The following is a 19,068-nucleotide window of genomic DNA, read 5'->3' as shown; positions in this document are numbered from 1 at the left end:
ACGTGGGAGAGCCATGCTTCGGCACGAATGGGCCGGCTCGACCGGAGAAATACCACGTTCTCACAGAAAACCGGCATGAAACAGCGCTTGCGCTGTGTTTCGCCGAGTGAGTGAGTTTACCGGAGGCCCAATCCCTTACCCTATTCCCTTCTAAATTATAGTTTATAATTTATATTATAAACTATTAAAAACTAATTATTATAATTTATGTTATAAACTATTAAAAATAATAATTAAAATTTAGTGCTGGTGTCTGTACACGGGTGGCGGGGCTTTTGTCATAAAAAACACACTCGTGTTAATAACAAGTTAATTAAAATTAGCGACCCGCCCTGGCGTCGCACGGGTAGGTATAAAATATATAGCCACTAAAATCAGTTTTTTAGTGGCTATATATTTTATAAAATCGATAGCCTATGATCCTTCACGTGGGCTACTTCTTATCTGTGCCAAATAACATAAAAATTGCCGCAGTAGTTCGCGAGATAAGCCCTTTCAAATTATTTCCTCCGTTTTTTCCGCATTCTTCTATTAGTCTTAGCGTGATAAAATATAGCCTATAGACTTCCTCAATAAATGGACTATCTAACATTGAAAGAATTTTTCAAATCGGACCAGTAGTTCCTGAGATTAGCGCGTTCAAGTTAGCCCTTTCAAATAATTTTCCACTATCATTTTCATCTATTTCTTCGCTCCTATTAGTCTTAGCGTGATAAAATATAGCCTATAGCCTTCCTCGATAAATGGGCTATCTAACACTGAGAAAATCATCAAAATCCGTTGCGCAGTTTTAAAGATTAAAGGGCACAAAGGGACATGAGGGAAAAAAAGCGACTTTGTTTTATAATAAGTACTAGCTGTCCCGGCAAATGTTGTTTTGCCTGTTTACCCAGTTTTCCTGCTTTTCTCTTGAGGTTTTTCTGATTTTTTTTTGTTTTATAAACCTCACGGAGCCCGAGACCTTTCCAACGAATGCAAAATCGTGGAAATCGGTTCGTGCGTTCTGGAGTTATAGCGTCAGGAAGGAAACCAAGACTTATTTTTATATATTAGCTGTGATATTAGATAGATACATATATGTATTGAAAGAAGTTACATATTAAAACACTATATTGAACAATAAAACTAAAACGTAAATTAATCTATACTAATATTATAAATGCGAAAGTATCTCTGTCTGTCTGTCTGTCTCGCTTTCACGCCAAAACTACTGAACCGATTGTAATGAAATTTTGTACACAGATAGTCTAAAGCCTGAGAAAGGACATAGGCTACTTTTTAACTGGAAAAGAGGGTTGTAAGGGGGTGAAAATGCGTAAATTTGGTCAAATTAAGTTAGTTCCAAAAACTCAAAATAGATGGCGCCAAGAGTCCCCTAGATCGCGCTATTGCTTGCTCATGCGTATTTCTATAAGAGGTGGTACCATGTTAAGCTAGATTTTTCGATTCTTTCGATTGTTGTACACGTTCTATACTAATATTATAAATGCAAAAGTATCTCTGTCTGTCTGTCTCGCTTTCACGCCAAAACTACTGAACCGATTGTAATGAAATTTTGTACACAGATAGTCTAAAGCCTGAGAAAGGACATAGGCTACTTCTTACTGGAAAAAAGGGTTGTAAGGGGGTGTTTATGCGTAAATTTGTTCAAATTAAGTTAGTTCCAAAAACTGGAACAGATGGCGCCAAGAGTCGCCTAGATCGCGCTATTGCTTGCTCATATGTATTTCTATAACAGGTGGTACCATGTTGACTTAATATTTCGATTCTTTCGATTGTTATACACGTTATTAAATAACTTACGTACCAACATAGAAATCAGGAACAATTTCCTACCAATAATAAATACTAAATAGTTTATGGCCTATGGGTATTGGCTATTGGGCAAAGCTAAAGTTGTGTAATGCATTATGCAGCTAAGTTGTGTAACGCTAAATAAGCTTTAAAAGGTATAAAAAAGTTTAATTAAAAAAAAAACATTTTGTGCACACTACACGGCTGTTTTGGGTATTTTGATTTAAGGGGTACCAGGGTTTTAAAAAGCTTTTGACACCAATTTTATTGACACCGCGCGCTATAAACTGAAGTCCATGCGGACGAAGTCGCGGGCAACAGCTAGTAAACTAATAAAATGAAATAAAAGAAATGCGAAAACAAGTTACCGCGTGGAGCTCGGAAAATTATCTCCTTCTCTATTCTATTATTAAATTTCGAAATTCAGAACAGAAGAAAAAAAAACACATACCTATTATATCCGATAAGTATATATTTTTTTAATTTATGTTTAGGCACAGAATATATATTAGTAGTACCAAGTTTAGGTTAAACATTTTAAGAAACATTTCAGTCTAAACTCTAAACTGCCAAAATTAAAAAAAAAATTTAGCTCGAATAAATGTATAATTTCACTAAAATATTTCACACACCATAATAACGGAAAATAAACAAAAAAAAAACTTGAGAGGTGTCAAAGGACACCCGGGCTTAGATAGGTATTATTTCTTATGTAAGTAATAAAAACCTGTATAGGGGAACTGAAGGCAAAATTGTATATTTAAGGCAAAACTCGTCTTACATCAACAAATATAGCTTTACTATTAAAAATTTTATATAATATCTTTATTATTAATCACTCTACAATTCCTATTAATCACACAGGCGATTTTGCCTGCGTGTGAAGGTAAAATGGACCACGGTAAAGGGCAAAATGGTCCCAATGCATATGTCATTTGGGGAATACCTTTTACAAATAAATGTTGTGTACAACTAAACTACAATGTGCCTAGAGGAGACAAATCATGCACCGCACCCGTCTTTTTTGTTTTTAGGTTCTCATGAATAAATGTCACATTTTGAAGTTAACCGTTTTACCCCTTTCATTCTTTACATACTATATTAAAGTTAAAATCATGCCGACCACTGTGTCATATCATTAAATAGAAAATATTAATTACAACAAAAGTGCGGATTGGTCAAAAATTGTGTTTTTTACATCAAAATGTGAAAAAAATATTTAACCGCAATAAAAATCCGCTGTTCCGTATGACAGTTTCGCCTGCAATGACCGAGAACGGGAAGGGCCCGCCGCCCGAGTAATTAGTAGCGTTACCTAGCAAATAGATGGCCCTAGTAGGTTTCAAGTAATTTAACCGTTCCGTTTTGCCTGCATGGTCCGTTTTGCATGCAGTTCCCCTACACTCAAAAATAGACGTCGCTTCACCGCACTGTTCAATGCCAGAGAGGGGGAGAGAAACAAGCACTACCGCACGGCTTACAACTATTTAGCATTTTTGCTATAGTTGTTAAAGTAACTAGTATAATATGTAAACTGGACCTTCGTTCCATCCGGGTGTCCCTTGACACCTCTCAAGTTTTTTTATGATGATAATCTTATTCATTGCACCTTGAATAAATTATTGTACAAATATTTCCGGTTTCCCACACCGGTTTCGGTGACGGTGGCCGGTTTCATTGAGATCATCCCACAGGAGTAATTTTATAGTGCTCAAATGTGTGCCCAGTACACAAGAGTAGGTATACTCTCTATTCCTTTTACTCTCCTAGCCCAGTGGGCCGAAAGAACGACACGACTGGCGAAAGATCAGGCGCAGGGCCGACTTTTTACATGCCCATCCGACGCATGGATCATTACTTGTCAGACGATTAGGTGATCAGCCTGCATTGTCCTAACCAATCTTGGAAATAAAATATTGTTTCCAACGCGAGAATCAAACCCACGACCACGCTAAACCACCGGACCACGGAGATCACGATACGTTCTTGTAAATACTTACCGACGTTTTTTGTATAAATTAAATTGAAAAAGTTATTTCATCATCATCATCATCATATCAGCCTATATTCGTCCAAAAGTTATTTATTAGCAATAAAATATTATATTATGGCAAAATATATTATTTGATTTATTAATTTTGCGCACATTAACAGTTTGTATGCCCTGTTCAAAGAAGCGCATAATTTTTTAAGTGTTCGGGAGCACCACCCTGGAACTGAGTTGTCCCATGGGCATGCCGATGACATGCCGATCGCGCGATCCGCTGCATTATTGCATGACGAAAAATTAAACCACTTGTAAATCAATGTACAGCACGTAGTTTGCATGTCATTCGCGTCATTCACTACAATAAACGATCATGCGTGAATTACAGCACGTGACTCATGTCGTGCTGAAAAATTAAAGAAGTTGTCATTCAATGTACAGCACGTTGTACAGCACGTAGTTTGCATGTAATTCGCATCATTCACTGCAATACACGATAATTCGTGCATTACAGCACGTAATGCATGTAATGCAGAATTACCGTTTAGCGAGCGCATAGTAAAATTGCTCAGTATTGTCAATATGGATGGCCAGAACATAAAAAATCTGTCAGTCAATCCTTAAGAATATATTTTTCATTAAAAGACAAACTTCATGTAATAGATAACATACTTTTTATGTCAGATAAAATCGTTATCCCTGAGTCAATGAGGGAATATGTATTAAAATTAGCACATGAAGGTCATCAGGGTATTAATAGTTGTATTGCATTAGCAAAATCAACCGTGTATTGGCCAAATATGAATAACGATATAGAAAAATTTGTAAATCAATGTCACATATGCTTAACATATCGTAGAAATAACAGTAAAGAACCTATTTTACATCATGAATACAAGTTGTTGCCCTGGAACAAAGTCGGTATTGATATATTTGATTTTAATAATTTAAAATACCTAATTGTTGTAGATTATTTTTCAAAAAATGTAGAACTAGCATTACTAAACTCGGGCTCAAATGCAACAAATGTTATAAATCACTTAAAGTCAATTTTTGCCAGACAGGGAATACCTGAATTTATTATATCTGATAATGGCCCACCTTTCGGTAGTGAGGAATTTAAGAAATTTACTAAAAATTGGAATATTAAGTTCAATACATCAAGTCCGTATTTAAGTAGATCCAATGGTATGGTTGAGCGTACAATTGGTACAATTAAACAAATGTTAAAGAAATGTAATTCAGATAAGACTGATCCATACCTCGCTTTGTTATTATATAGAAACACTCCGAAGAAGTCAGGGTATTCACCTGCACAACTGTCCATGTCTAGACAATTACGCACTAAGTTACCTGTTTCTGATCGTCAATTGTCACCTAACTAATTGATTTTGATAAATTAAAAGAATACATAGATAAACAACGGTCATATTCAACACTTTATTATAATGAACATTCCAAGTCTTTACCAAAAATTAGTAAGGGTGATAAAGTATATTTTAAACATAAGCCACACAGTGTTTGGGTTCCTGGTATAGTCTCTGAAACGTGTAGTGAGCCTCGTAGTTTTGTCATTACGTCGCCACAGGGAGAATTCCGTAGAAGTCGCCAACATATCCTTAAACCTTCCACTCACGAGACTGAGATGATACCTGAAAAACAAACAATAAATATTAATGATAGTCAAAAAAAAAATTAGTGCAAACAATAATATTCCTACCGTCTCTAACACTAAAACAAGTAATGTAACAAAGGTAACGCGTTCTGGTAGAATAATTAAAAAACCAGAGCGATATTTAGATTAGAGAGTAATTATTATGGTACAAACATTTTTATCTAATTAAATTGTCTAATTGTCTAATTGTCTATCACAACACACACGCACACGCACTCGCGCATACACACACTCACACTAATAACATCAATAAAATAACTTTTAATTTAGTGTAATTATATTAGTAATTATTTTAAAAACATAAAATTATGTAATTATCGTAACTTCGTCTCGTCCCCACAGGACAGGCATCGCCTAGTGTGGGGATCCATTATCGCATATTATGTTAATTTTTGTTTTTTGGCCAATAAATATTTGTAAATATTTGTAAATATTTGTAAATATTTGTAAATTATTATTAGTTGCCAAACTGTCAATATCATAAGGTCACCTGTCATGTCAGTTTGACAACTGTGTTTTTTTTTTTTAACCTTTCTCTTATAATGTACAAGATTTCATGACCTAGATTCGTATTTTTCCAGCCAAGTCAATAATACCAACTAATATAGTATAATAAAATTAAACTTACCTTTGGGTCCTGGAATCTTAGACTTTCCAAAAAAGGGAAGATATTATATAGTCTGTTTTTGACATCTGTCAATTGTCAAAACACACTTCTTATTCCTGTTTCTGGCGTCCATGAGTCTTTCTGTACGTCATGTCTTATGTGAATTGTAATAAAGTTAAAATAAACAGATAACTTAAAAAATAGTCTTTTAATAACAAAGGACAAATCATAACAGTTCCAACAATTCATAATAGATGGCGCCGTGCGTCTTCTACATCGCGCTGACGCTTGCTCAAAAGTCTTTCTATAAGACGTGGTATCATCTTACATTTAAGTTTCGATTTTTTTCGATTGTTATATCTATTCTACGGTATTAAATAACTCAGTACTTTATCTGTGCAGTGACGTAACCTTAAATCTATCAATGATAAATAGTTTATGGGTAAAGTTGTGTAATTGGAGGGCTAAATAAGCTTTAAAATTTGGCATAAAATATAAAGTTTAATATAAAAAAATGAAATACTTACTTATTGTGTGCACACTGCACAGCTGTATTGATTTAAGGGGTACCAGGTTTTTTTTATAAAAGCTTTTGACACCAATTTTGTTGACATCGCGCGCTATAAACTGAAGTCCACGCGGACGAAGTCGCGGGCAACAGCTAGTGTTGTATATTTTTCGAGTTATTTTGAGAAAAAACTTATTTGGCGATGAATCCGCGTCGTTCTTTTTCACCTGGCATATGAAAGACGGGCGTGAAGTGTGAAGAGAGAAGGACGATGTTTGATTTTTGGGGTTAGTCGCGCTCTTAATATAATATCCGATACACAGTTAATTTAATAACGTGGCAACTAAATGAATGTCAGTTTGATTGACTGTTACTTGTTACGCTTTCGAGCTTTACCTACTGAAGTCTGAACCGACTACAGTAATCACTAATCATAAATATCGCACCAACACTTCCGTAATCCAGAGACACTGATGCACGAAAGAACAAAGAGTAATAATATATTTTTTTTTAATTTTAATGAAAACAAGCCCTCACCAATATGAGATCATCGTCATTCGCCTCAACAAAATAAAAAGTAAACTCCCGTACTGGGAATCGGACCCGAGCCTCCTGGGTGAAAGCCAGGTATCCTAGCCACTAGACCAGCGGTCATCACACTCCACTGGCCAAGGGCCACACATGACAAAGTGAGTGCCAGCACCGGGCCGCAGAGTATGTGAAAGGCGCTTCAAGAGGAGTTCCAGACTAATGCCTTTTTAGTCGGTAGGTGGTAAGGCACTATACCAGGGGTTCCCAATCTTTTTAACTCCTGCCCTATACAACAACTAGATTAGGTTATTATTTTGGAATTTGTTACGATAACCGGCCATAATTTGCCAGTTACGTTTATCATTAAATATGGCGTAATATTAACCATTGCAGCACATTGTGTAGTATAGTTGAACATTCAAATAATTTACTTTGTCGCGGGGCGCACAGATAACGGCCACGGGCCGCATGCGGCCCGCGGGCCGAAAATTGACGATAGCGGCACTAGACCAAACGGGAGAGCAGTGATCTCAAATTAACAATTTAATCAAACAAAGTGATTTTGTAATGTAGAAATAACTATTAACTTCAATTTTATGAATTTTCGAGTGCAAGTGCTCGCTATCATATTAAAATCTAAGTTATAAGTTTATAACATCGTTGTTATCAGATTACAATATGCGATCGCCTAATGAAATTGCACGTTTTATACAATTATTAATTTACATGATAATGTATAATTTCCAGGCTTCCAAGACCATTACAACAGTGGGTTCGGCTGAAAGTGGAAACTCGCTGTAGCCTGTACGTTTGGGCGTCCCCGGCGGCGGGAGAGGGGGAGGGGGCGGTCTCGAGGAGAGGGGAGTGGGGTAGTACACAGCAGCCCTTTGTGAGCGTGCAGCGATCGATCGGCGCCGCGCGCTCTGTCTGTGCAGGACTACCAGGGTTGTCACCACACCGTCACTGTGACTGCATTTTGTCTTTTGGCTATTTAAAAAACAAAATGCATTTTATGGAAAAAATATAGACAAGAGCAAGAAGGACCTTTCCAAGTTTTGGTTCATCTTAGAGAGTGGTTAATTAATGTGCACTTTTGAAAGTACAAGTATGTGTACAAAGTGGATTAAAAGGATGTCTTATTATAATATGAGTATTATAATAAGACGTCCTTTTAATCCACAAGACGCACTCGTACAAATGTTTCGTACAGATTATAGGAAACCAGTTTTGTACGTGCCAGCCGCCAGGTGTCCGTGTGTGAGACGTGGGTGTCTGGCGATTGGCAGCCCTAGCTCGGCATCAGTGAACTGTATTAAGCTGCACGGTTATCAACAGCACTAGACGCTACTCACTAGACAGCTATGCCTATTCCCTGCGAAGGTTCCAACGGAGTCAGTGGTCATAACAATATACGACTCTACACTACTGTACTGTATAATAGTGTATGCACAGTGCACACTGACTCGGTGAACGTCGTATCACTTCCCTCCTATTATACACCTAACCTGGACTTCCACGATTATTTCTAGACTAAAATAAGGCAAATCAGTTCAGCTCTTCTCGAGTTTCGGCGTGACCAAAAAATTGAAAAATCATTTTTATTTACAACTTTTTTTTACATTTTAAGATGACTACAAAATACACACAACTTATTGCCCGTTTTATAGTCCAAAATATACACAATATAAATATAATTAACTATGTAAATCTTCATTCCAGTTTGCTTACGGCTAATTGTCATTGATATTCATAGCATTTTTTTAACGTCACTGTATATTTATGCTGCATGCAGTAACGGTGTCTCACTTTACGTATGCAATACAAAACAGATGCATTATAAATGTCTCGAAAAGGACAAGTCCAACCTGCCTAGCATACGCCAAAGAAATATCTCACTCTCGAGATAATTAAAAAGTACTCGTCTTATAATGTCAAAACCTCGACATTATCTCGACAAAACTCTATAAAAATGTGTTATTTCGATGATAGATCTAAGCGAGAAAAATGTTTGTCATGCTAGGGTCAATAGAGATGAAGAGACAAAGTATCAAACATCGAGAAAACATGTAGAGTGAGATATCTCATTGGCGTATGCTAGGCAGGCTGCTGTGACCATCATGCCTAGCATACGCCAACGAGATATCTCACTCTCGAGATAATTAAAAACTACTCGTCTTATAATGTCAAAATCTCGACATTATCTCGACAAAACTCTATAAAAATGTGTTATTTCGATTATAGATCTACGGGAGAAAAAATGTTTGTCATGCTAGGGTCAATAGAGATGAAGAGACAAACTATCAAACATCGAGAAAACATGTAGAGTGAGATATCTCGTTGGCGTATGCTAGGCAGGCTGATCTCGAAATACATGAAAAATGCAATTAGTATGCAGACGGCGCAGTCGGGTAGGATAGACGGTCCTGTTTTGGGACACTAGCCAGCTGGAAGTATCCACCATGTTTGATGCAGATAAATGAGAGAATCGTGTTCTATTCCATGCAGTTTTTGAAAAAAATGCTAAGTTTCATAAAATACTTCACAAAGAGAAGACTCAACTCTCAAGTTTTGATGTCTTGTAATATTGTTCATCAGGCGACTCCAACGGTGGGAATGGTCAGAACGCTCTACATTCTACAGTTGCTAGCTCAACGCGACTCTACCTAAGTACTAACTACTTACTGCATATTTTAGCCCGTAAATATTCAATGCGATGTCATCAGTAAATTACCTGAAAATAAAAATAAATTGGTTAACAATTATCGTTAAGGAATAATATAAATTAATATTTTAAGTGACAAACCAATTAACTGAGTGTTAAAATTATCAAAATTTTAATCGCGGCCTAATGAGAATTTAATTGAAGAATGCAAGCGTGCGAACGTGCATTCTGTGTTGACTGTTGAGTATTCTGTTAATTACAACAATGTTATCGTGGATCGCAGTTCTCACACGTACGTGTACGGTCGCTGACAACCTAGTGTTACCCTCACCGACCTTATTACTATAACAATTAGCTTCGAAAGTGGTGAAACGCGTCTGCAACCGTACAAACACGGCATTGACCTTATAATATAGATCATAATCGCCCCGACCTGGATTATGAGTCAAATCTGTGTCGTACAGACAATAACCAGTTTTATAAATATTAAAGAGAAGAGATGTCGAAATTTTACGTTACTTAGAGAACTTGGAATCTAAATTTACAATGTTATACATTCAACTAAGGGCCTTTTTCGCCACTTTCTGATAAAGTGCCGAATAGGCTATTCACAGTTTCTTTGACAGATTCTCCATACTTGATCTGTCAAGTTAAGTGGTGGATAGCCTATTCGGCACTTATCAAGAGTGGTGAAACAGGCCCTAAGCCGTGGACTACCAGATGCTAAAATATGCTAAATGATTTTAAATGTGAAGATGTAAGCTCAAAAATCACATAGCAATTTATTTCTATTATGCCTTCATAGTGGTCCCTAAACAAGAAAACTAAACAAGTAAAATTTTGTATTCCCAGCAGCAATAAAGAGTGGGGTAAGCGCGTGTCCGCTCCGGAGTCCGGGCAATAACGCCACAAACTTCCAATTCCCGGAGTGGGCGATAACGAAGCTCGATAAAGTTTACGCTGCTCTAATTCTCTACGCGCGCACCTGTTGCCGCCACCGCCAGTCGCAACTAGACACATCGGCTCTGCTGTACCAACTACCAAGTATGAAATCCTATGACCTAAAGTTCTAGAGCTTACAACTATAGGACTTCAAAGCTTAAATCTTTTAGGTCAAAAGCCGGAAATCTACGTTTTCGGTGACCGAGCTACGCATATTGCATAATGCACATGACGTAGGTTGTTAACGTCGAGGTCACTGGAAAAATTATTATGATATTATTTAAGACCATAGGCATCATAAAACAATTATTAAATGTGAAACCGCTTATACAATGTGCCATTAAATGGTATAAAATTATACCTACTATCTACTTAGCCGGATTAGATTGGAGATAATATTATAATTTACAGCATTAAAAGTGGGTAATGTTTTGGACACTCTGCTGCCATAAATGTCAGGGTCAACCGTCAATGTTATAAAACGTAACTCGGCTATCTCGTGAATGTGATGTTGCAAATTGCTGTTTAATGTGGACCGTGCAGCGTGCTAGGACACGGTCAGCAGGCAGCACGCTATTGTTTATAAGGTTGTAACTTGTACATATTATAACCTCCGAAAAACGTAAATTTGTCTGAAATATTGGATTTTTTCAGTGTGCAAGTGTTGTTGAATTATGTCCTACGAAAAACTATGTCACTTTGGACAGAAAATGCGGTGTGAAAGAAGGTAGACCGTAGAGCCTTGTATCATGATTATTGAGAATGAGAGGTGAATATTAAGATTTACAATCTACTTGATGTTTTCTTCAACTTTTACCCCCAAATCGACACAAGAGATTCAAATTGAAGCTATATGGCTTAGCCCCTACAAGTTACCTTCTACTGACACGATCCTAAATCATTTCCCGTTAACGCCCTCCCTTCCCATCCCGGTAGTGACAGTCGCCTGCTATCATTTTCACTACGAACATGGCGGACGACCATAACAGGTAGCTGCTATCTCGGTGCCGGTGTTCTGATTCATGCCTCTCCAAAAGTTTAATCCTAACCTACGCAGGCTCATTCATATTTAATTTTATTCCTTGTCACTTCTCTATACACAGGTTAACTGGTTTCAAAAGCCAATATTACTCAAATAGCCCCCAACGATTCAACGAATGAATCCTTAGCGCTCGTGGTCACTTTCTACCAGTCAGGTGTGTCTGGCGCAGGGCTGGCACACTCACCACCTGCTCCTTTGGTATGTTTACGAGTCAGCCCCAGCTGATGCCAACCCTGCGCCGGAGTTTCACTTTCACCGCAGCACTGAGCACGGCGCGCGGCGGACAGTCCCTGCCCAGTCCTAAATCAAGGACAGGTCTTAGGTCTTGGCCAAGAGATTGTAGATTTATCGATTCATCGAATAAGCACATACTTATATCCTTAGCTTTGCATTAACTTAATAGCAGGTAAACATTAATTTAGCCGTGCTATTGAAGACCAACATAAATTGATGCTATTTACTCTACATTATGTGTGCTAGTCTATTTTACATCTCCACAAATATTTGCTCAATAACATTGCCCTTCGTATGTGATGTTGGAGTCAGGCGGGCCGTGAGCGGGTAGCGGGCGGCTGAGATAAGTTATCACGGCGACCACCGGCCGGCCGGTTATCGCTCCACTTCACCGTCTACTCTCTACTACTGCTCACTCCCAAACAGTATACTGACCAGTGTCCAAACAATGCACACACTTGATAGGAAATACACAATTAACATGCAGGCACGTTGCCTCTTGCGATTAGTTACTATTATGAGTTATGTCTATGTTCTGAACTCTCACCCCAGAACTTCTTAGTCTCATTTAGGTCTCATTCCAAATTTTATGTTCTCTACGTCTAAACTAAGGCGTCTTGTTAAGGCGTGTACATATCTTTAAGGTTGAAAAATAATAATTCGGATCACATTTTCCAAAGAAGACGTTCTTTATAGAATAAGCCAAGAACTCACTGACAAACGAATCTGTGTTTACAAAGTGTGTTTTCACTTTTCAAAGTGGCTGGCGTATAGGATATCTATATAATACTAGATGTCCCGCGCGGCTTCGCCCGCGTAAATTAGAAATTTTACAGAATCCGTAGGTACATTTTCCCATAAAAAATATTTCCCCCGTTTTTCCCACATTTTCCTGAGTTTCTTCTGTCGTATTAGTCTTAGAGTAATAATATAATATAACCTTCTCGATAAATGATGAGTCTTACTCGATAAATGATCTATCTAACACTGAGATAAGTTTTTAAATCGGACCTGTAGTTTCTGAGAATGACGCGTTCAAGCAAACATACTCTTCAGGTTTATAATATTAGGTAGATATAAATTTTTTTAATTATCGCTTGACAAACTCGAGTCTCGATCTAAAAGACTATGAAATGGTATAATATGGTAGTGATGATGATGATGATGATGATGAAGAATGTAATTTGCATAGTAGCATATGCTTTCTGTTCTTAAAACAACGCCGAAACTCCCAAACTTGTATCTATAAAGAATCAGGAATTCTCTCAGCACCTTCCGAACCACGGTATACCAGGTATATCTCGGTGCAAAATCTTACTTGTTGGTAGCATATGCTTAGAATACTTCTCACGAAACCGAAGTCACCATATGTTTCCCTATAAGTTTTGAGGAGTTCCCTCGATTACTTATGGATCCTTCATCAGATCACCACTTTTCTGAATATAATACCAAATTGGGATGATACCCTATATACCAAAAGAAAAATTTTGAAAATCGGTTAACAAACGGCGGAGTAATCGTTGAATATAAGAAAACGAACATAACACCTCCCCCATTTTGAAAGTCGGTTAAAATTGTAGCCTATGTGTTATTTATTTAATATTTTAATCAGCACATGAATTGAATAACAAATTTTTTTTCAAATTAATCGTAGCACCATCTGTCAGGACAAACTAAAATTGAAATAGAATAATATTGAATGCGATGATAGCACCGTCCGCCGGATCTAATGTAAAACATTCCAAAATCAACAACTCCTTATAAATAAGAAATTAATTGAAAAAACATTTTCCAGTAGACCAAACTGTAAATCTAAACCATTCTCGAATCTCCACGAACACACACAAAAAATTTCATCAAAATTGGTCCAGTCGTTTAGGAGGAGTTCAGTCACATACACACGCACACAAGAAATATATATATTAAGATATAGGATAGAAATCCTTGCAATGCTTAAACACAAACTGCCGTCACGACTATAAAATATTATGTCCTATTTCTAACTTACAGAAATTTAGTTTTAATTTTCAGCAAGGCAAGCCTCGTCGCATCGTATTTTCCTATTCGCCAGCCGCAAATGCGATTTATATTCGTTATAATGTAATCGTTGATGGGGTCTCGGCTCGCGGTATTAATATCGACGTCCGCTAAGGCGTGTGCGATCAGCGATGAGATTCGTCGTCGAGCTGACTCCCCGTGCCGCGCCGCGCCGCCTCCCCTCACCCTCCTCCCCTCACACGTACCGGGATGAATATAATCACCAGACGAGCGGAAAATCAACGTGGGGGAGATTGTCAGTTGCCACTAACACGATCATTTTATGTGAAGAGTCATGTGTGAATTATGATGGATGTGCCACTTGATAAAGGTACACTCACACTGCTCACTGGACATGAGGAGTAGTAAGCTGTAAGTAAGAATAAGGAAAAGCATTGGAGTACAAGTTTCAACGTAACAGTCAACAGCTACTGTAGTAAACAAAATTGATTGATTGTTATTCAAATTCAAGAAAGTGCTTAGTTTTTTATTAAATGCAAAGGTTGAGAATTTAGATGTTACAAACAATTTAGTAGGCAGAATGTTAAAGCGAATACATTTTACATGAGAGGAGAGACAGCCTCGAGATGGAAATTCAATCGCGTCATTGGCGCAGGAAATATATTTACATACATCAATAATTTAAATATCGTTCAGATAAAATCATGCTTGTGTAAATTGACACAATTACAATGTTTATCCTGGGGAACCAAACCCCAACTTCCTGGATGAGAGCAATCTGACCACAACACCAGGGATTTCCTTTATTCAGATGGCTTAGTCCTCAGGGTTCCGCAAAAAATAAGAGAGAAAAAAGAAAACAAAGAGAAAATATAATTTTTAAATTCGGAGCGTTGCTTTCGCTCTGAAAATCATAGAGTAGGTACAGTTATCTGCATAATAAATAAAGCAAGATGGAAACATCTCGCAACAGTATAAAACTGCAGTAAAATTATTTTGGTCATTATTTTTGTGAAGACCTTGAAGAAAACCTCAAATGTCTGATTTCGCAACTACAGTAAATCTCCGTCGTCGTCGCTCGGCAGTTTCTTAGCTAATAATTATTTTGTCTAAATTCTTTGTCATGGAACTAAGTACTTCACTTTGTAACTTTCTGTGAATGAAATTGTAATTAATTTTCTCTTTTTATTTTAAAACATACATTCAATATTTTGTTAAAGTACACGACGTTAGCCAAACTTGCATACATGTAGCTAAGTGCTAACATGAACGTGATTAGTGATTACATTTAAATATCATCAAGTTTAGCTGGCTGGCGCAGGAAGAACATATTAACCAACTCTTAAATCAGCAAGTACATGTACATAGCTCTAGTGTCTACACTCTACTGTATAATATATGCCTAATATCTACAGATGCATACAAAATACAAATACAGCTGAGGAGATAGGACACGGAGTCAAATGAATCATAGTGGACGGCAATCGGCTCCGGCGGCGGGGGACCGATAGGGCTGCCTCTACATGCCAGTACATGCAGATTCAGTGGAAGACAGTAAGATTTAATTGAGGATAAATTAAAGTACTTAAGGCGAGGATAAACCCCAATTTATTATTCCGTGACTCCCGGTTTACCTAGTTCCAATATAATAACGAAGTGTTAAAAAATATGAGATATAAAGCACAATATTCAAAATACCTTAAACCATAAACATTTTAATAAAACGTAATACTTTGGCTGTAATTAATTTACAAACTCACCTCCGAAAAAACTCTATTTCATCGAAATATAAGTATTAACTAGCATAATTATACATTTTATTTGAATAAATTGTTAGTAAATCTATATTAAAATTTCTTTAACCGAACAATTTTGTTTCTTAATATTTATTTCCAAAGATATTTAAAAAAAACATGAAAAATAGAGAAGATCTGCCGGAGTTGTTACAGTTTTATGCTAAGCTAAAATGAATCTTATTGCGATGCGCATACGCTTGGTCTTTGGTTGTGTGCAAGGTTATCGTTTTTGATTGAGATTAATCCCCGCCTTAATGAAAAATATTATAGCAACAATGATCATTGATCAGCGAATAGGTATACAAACTTGGTTTGAATAATACATATTCAAGAATAGCAAAAAGCAGTAATTAATGTTTAATACTACCGCATAGGCTGCACTCAGTTCCTTACTTCCTAGTTAGTCATGAACAGTTTTAAGCAAAAATTTAAATTGTAAAATCTACTCACTGAACAAAAACATATTCCCATTACAATGCAAATTCCAATGGCCCCACTATTAGAGCATAACGACGGATATGTCAGCCCTACGGCGCTATGTTGATGACACGCCGTTAAAATTTCCCTTTGACATGCTAACTATGTAGGTGGGCTATCCGGGAGGAGATACCGATTCATGTGAGCCGGACTCTGGGTCTTACGATGAACACTATAAGTGTCACTTTCCCGTGCAACGTAAAGAATGAGTCAGAAGACAGCGTCCGTTAAGTGTCGTGTTTTAGCTAACCTGCTGAACTAGTTGCGGCAGATGTGCCGTTCGATCGCTTCCTAGTGATACTCCTTTGATGATGGCCAACATCACACGTCAATCTTATTACTATGGCTTTAGAGTTTAAAAGGGCTAAATCGGGCTTGTCAGCGATGGTAACTTGCACAACACACTACAGCTGCTGTACAACAAGGTGGCACATCTGCAGTTTGTTTGGAATTAGACGTTTGTTTACATGTTAGTGTATGTTACATAGATCGTTAGGAAAACAATAGTTGAAATCACACGTGCTTCCCTTTAGATATGGTGAACAATACAAATAGTGTTTATAAACATGCCTGTTTCGACTTTCGAGTAATTGAGAGCATAGACCTACATTTAAGCGTTTATGGCCATCTATGATCTTATTCTTGGTTACGTGAAGAAAAAGCAAGCAAGCAAGAAATATACTTTACCCCCTCTTCAACACCACCGACTCTACATTTAGTAGTCTAAGGGTAGGCCATAGATAGACCATGTCTCATTTCATTACACAATGAACTTTTTCCTCGACCACATTCATAACGTTTATCTCTAAATAAAATAAATCTGTCAGCGGGAGGATACGTCTTCGTACAACTGTTGTAACAGTGGGCTCATCTTCTAGTTTAAATACAATTGGAGTCGATGACAATTGACAAAGCCACAATGGACTCCGCTCGAACCGCGCACCGCGCACGTGATACCTGATCCTGCTATTGTCTTCCTGCATTCTTGTAATTCACTAGCTTTACCCGAAAGTCGCTACGCGGTCTGTGAGCTGTTTTGATTTGGCTGCCGAAGTAAAGAGTTCGCTGTAGGACGTGCATGTGCTGGATAAAGGGTGGCTTCTAAAAGACGATCTAGTTTTGACTAGTTTTGAGCCTAAAAGTGACTCGTGCTATGCAAATGATGCTGAGTGCTGACGCAGGTACTTACGCACGGACCAATAACCATGACGAACCTGTACCGCAGTCCGCAGCTAATAGCCAGCGATAAGCTCTGTGCAGCTATCGGCGAACGAATACTCTGTTACGGAGCGTTACCGATCGACGGGGAAGGCAAAACAACAGACTTTAATATTGGAAAGTGCTCGATAATCACTGTTTAGGGTTGCGTACCCAAAGGCCGCCAAAGGGTAAAAACGGGACCCTATTACTGAGATTTCGATGTCTGTCCGGCTGTCTGTCTCCAAGCTGCATCTTAAGAACCACTATAGCTAGACTTCTGAAATTTTCACAGAGTGTGTATTTCTATTGCCGCTATAACAAACAAATACTAAAAATAATATAAAATAAATATTAAAGGGGGCTCCGATACAATAAACGTAATTTTTTTGGCCTTTTTTGCTCGTAATCAAAAATGGCAACTGCTAGGCATTATCACAGCATCCTTAATTATATATTTTGTAGGTACTTTATTAATTAATTAATAATAATAATAAAATAAAATAAATATTTAAGGGGGCTCCTACACAAGAACACAATAATTTTTGCCTACTTTCGCTGTAAAATGATACGAAACCCTTCGTGCGCGAGTCCGACTCGCACTTGGCCGATTTTTCTTCAAATGCGACGAAGCGGAAACTCCGAACAAAGTTATAAGGGTTTATTTGTTATCTTGTAACTTATATTCGGTAATTGCTCGTGTTTTTGAATTGAGTAATGAGTTTGTGAATGCTATAAAAATTTACAGTCTCAGGATTCATCTAAATTCTAAATATATCAATGCGTATATTTCTAATCTGAAAATGTTAATTTTCTAATACTAATAACTATACTAAAACGAGACGTAAGAATGGGTAAATAATCCAAAAGCCTACCGCTGTGCAAATGTGTCAGTGGGCGGCTCTTATGCCTATTAAGAGCGCTGACAAGTCAAAGGCGGAATTTGGGTAATCCGTTTACCGCCGCCCTCAGGGTGCGAGTGGTGACTGGTGCGACTTTACGGCTGACCGACATCCTCGCCTCGCACAGACTCTTACAAGTGCCGCTGTGCTACATCTGTAGACGTGTATGGTAACTACATGTTGTCCGCAACATCGTTGCGCAGTAATTCGTATGACTTAACGTGCCCACTATCATCCACATAATGTACTGTATGATTTAGCGATATGATATCTCATCTAGAGTGTACGGTAGATTTTGTATGAAATCTTTATGATCCAAAATATATTATGTTAACTAAAGAAATCAACTTGATATCATATCAATGACTAACGGCAACTCTTCTTTCTTTTAGAGTGAGACAAAATCTCTGTGACGACATAATATATGCTGCTAATATTGCGGAGCACATTACCACAATATGACAGTCATGACATTATCAGCTGAGGGTGCGTCATATCTCACTTCTCACCATTGTTCGAGTTAGCTTTCACTCGATACGTTATTATTTATTACCTAATCTGTTATCTGGGCCAGTTGCCCAAGAGATCGTAATGCTCGTGGCCCAATCAGTTTCACAAGCACAATGTTACTGTGTTTACCCTTTTCGAGTAATTATCAAATGTACATCCTTTGTGGTAACTGGTAACGGCATACTACTCAATGCACCGCCAATATT

At 37.5% G+C, this 19,068-nt stretch overlaps 1 protein-coding gene across 3 annotated transcripts in view; it reads right to left on the bottom strand.

The window, feature by feature from the left end:
* The window catches only part of LOC121732276 (prominin-like protein), a 63,703-nt gene that overhangs the window by 26,431 nt on the left and 18,204 nt on the right, over positions 1-19,068 (bottom strand). The window lies entirely within an intron of this gene.

This window comes from Aricia agestis, chromosome 12 (assembly GCF_905147365.1).
Source record: "Aricia agestis chromosome 12, ilAriAges1.1, whole genome shotgun sequence".
Taxonomy (NCBI): Eukaryota; Metazoa; Arthropoda; class Insecta; order Lepidoptera; family Lycaenidae; genus Aricia; species Aricia agestis.
The sequence above is the reverse complement of the archived record's forward strand: the minus strand, read 5'-3'. Positions and strand labels throughout refer to the sequence as shown.